General features: G+C 43.2%; 1 long non-coding RNA gene across 1 annotated transcript; it reads left to right on the top strand.

Moving 5' to 3' along the window:
* Positions 1–1,636: 1,636 nt before the first annotated feature.
* On the top strand, positions 1,637–2,275 carry LOC123398852. Its single transcript, XR_006610271.1, has 2 exons — positions 1,637–1,759; positions 1,861–2,275. It is a non-coding gene; the product is annotated as an uncharacterized LOC123398852 (long non-coding RNA).
* Positions 2,276–3,034: the final 759 nt, after the last annotated feature.

The raw sequence follows: 3,034 nt of genomic DNA on the forward strand, positions 1-3,034 counted from the left end.
GGATTTTGCCGAATTTGGGACGATTTAATAATTTTTTTTATACCCTTTCGGGCGATCTTTGGAATGAGGAATGCGAACCCGAACGGGTGGAGATGCTCTTACTGTCGCGACCTTTGACACGATCTTCTCTTCCGCAACAAACTAAATTAAAGGTGCAGTTGTCGACGTACGCCCTCCGTCCTAAAATAATTATCTTAACTTTATACAAGCTCTAGTATAAATTTGTATTAAGTTTAAGACATTTATTTTGAGATTGAGGGAGTACTATTTTTTTCTAAAAAGCATGCGTGAACGCTAGCTGTTGAGCAGCGGGGTTTTGGCAGCGTCAAGGGGACGCTATTGATCTGGGGCCGGCCATGCATGCGCACATGTCACATTAGGCAGTTTCTAATTGCTCATGTCACCTTTCCATTTACTCACGTCCGCCATGGTCTGTCATCCATCGTACTAAGCCAGCAGTCAAAGTGTCAAACACACACTCTCCTCAGAAGCGATCGAGGTTGCTTCGTCCGCTCCGCATCCCGAGCTCCACCATAGAACCTAATTCTCCTCAGCCGGAGTACGGCTACCCGGAAGAGGAAGTCAGCCGCACTCGAGGTCGAGCGCTATCCGGCTCCGGCACAACCGGCGGCACCGCCCGATCCCGGAGCGGCTGAACACGATGGATGCGGAGACGGACGAGATCTCCACCACATCAGAAACCTCAGCGACCTCCCCGACGACATGCTCCGTAAGATTATCTCGCTCCTCCCCATCAAGGAACGCGGCCGCACGCAGATCCTCGCGAGACGCTGGCGTCCCCTTTGGCGCTCTCTTCCTCTCAACATCGACTGCGCTGAACTCGGTGATGGTAAACTCGGTGATGTTTTACAACGCATAATTTCCTCCCACCAAGGCGTCTGCCACCGCTTCTCCATTCGCCCAGAATTGTCCACGGACATGGACAACGATGCTGCCGTCGACGCCTGTCTCCTGTCCTCCACTCTGGATAAACTCAAGGAGCTTGAGTTCTACCGTCGGCGGTGGCACAACTGGCAGCCGATGCCGGTGCCGGCATTAATCTTCCGCTTCTCGCCCACCCTCTGTGTTGCCGAATTCGGACATTTCACACTCACGGACGACGCACTTCAGGGGATTCACTTCCCCCAGCTTAAGAAGCTCGTTCTTCATTATGTTTACCTCTCGGACTTCTCACTCAACAGCATGATTGCCGGCAGCCCTTCTCTCGAGTTCTTGCTAATTATTCGGTGCACTGGAGCCCGTCATCTCCGGATCAATTCGTTTACCCTTACAACCATTGCAGTCGATAATCATTCGCCAGATCCATCCATAGAGGAACTCGTAATCGAGAGTGCCCCTCATCTTTAAACATTGATCCATTTTGATCACAACCATGATTTGCATGTAGCCGGGCTTTCCGTGCCTAAGTTGGACACCCTAGGTTGTACCAACTCCACCAGGCTCGTGTTGGGTTCCACAGATATTCGTCATCATCAGGTAGCTGATCTTCTTCTTCATTTATTTTTTATTGTCGTCAACCTTCTAATAAATTGCATTTCACTGCATATATACAGAAATTACCTATATTACTGTCTAATGTTTTGGATTTCATGCTTTGATGAAGGGACCGCGCATTCGTGGTCTTGCAACAGTGGCGTGAAAAATCAAGTGTTTGGTTCTTGGTATGGCTACTCTTAATTTGGACATGGTTATTGAATTGATGGCAACCTTTCCGTGCTTGGAGAAGTTGTACATTCAGGTGATGATAGTTTTACCGATAGTACAATTTCTTTGGCTTCTTTATTGATCTACTTGTTGTTGTGAAGTTCTTATATACATGGTTTGCCGGGTTTTTTTCAGTGCCAGAAATCATGGAAAAACAATTTGTGGCGTCGTAAATACCGGGGTCTCATTACCAGCACATGTTTTGACATCCATCTGAAAACAATAGTATTGGATTATTATCGGGGCACAAAATCTGACATTGATTTTGTTACTTTTTTCGTGCTCAATGCTAGAGTGCTTGAAAGGATGAAACTTATAGTAAAGAGGAACGATGATAAGTTCGTGGCAATACACCGTCATAGGCTTCAACTAATGAACAGGGCTTCACATGGTGCTCATATTAACTTTCGACGCAAGGATTCGGATGTGTGTATCAGTAACATGTACAATTTTTGTATACAGGAAAATATTTTAAATTTGTAGCTGTTTACATGCAATTGTAAAACACTTGTTCTACTAGAAATACAGCCAGCGACATTAAAGTTACTAAGTATGTATGGCTCTATCGGATTGTTATTTATTCTGTCAATGTTGCCATTCTCATCCTTACTCTTAATATGTGCAATTCAGATTAATACGGATGTGTGTTGTATTGGTAACTCATGAGCTTTTCATATTAGCGCATAAAATAACTTCTGATGGGTGTGTGATTGGGCAAAGCATATGCGGGCGAGTAGTATTTACAATGCTTTCTCAACCGAAGTATCACTTTCAACGATAGTTAGCTTTCACCCTCAAAAGGGGAAATCAAGCACAATATACGTAAATCCACCATATAACAGTGTGTTTCTTGTGGTAAGAAAATCAGTGCCAAAAAAAAGACACGAATACCTCATATGATGCTCTAGTTCTGTCTTTCAATGTACACTACAACATAATTGCAATACAAATTCCATGTTTATCAAACAAATTGACATAAATTAAATCTGAAATTTATTATGAGTTGTGTAGGCTAATACAACAGTTTGATGAAAATTTCAGTTTAACGGAAAAAGAAAACTAAAATTATGTATGAACTGAAAAGGGGCAAAGACCATCATATACCCACAGTTTGTAAGCACATTCAAATACCGATCAATCTACATAAGAAATTTTGCTTTATCAGAGTAACAAACATAACTTTGGATGGGATCACTGACTTTTTATCAGGCCCGAACAATGAATAGGCACAAGGCAGAACTATTTTGCTATAACTGAAATTCTATATTGCACGTACACGGCAAAAATAATCCGACACAATAATTTAAGG

Source organism: Hordeum vulgare, chromosome 5H (assembly GCF_904849725.1).
Source record: "Hordeum vulgare subsp. vulgare chromosome 5H, MorexV3_pseudomolecules_assembly, whole genome shotgun sequence".
NCBI classification, from domain to species: Eukaryota; Viridiplantae; Streptophyta; class Magnoliopsida; order Poales; family Poaceae; genus Hordeum; species Hordeum vulgare.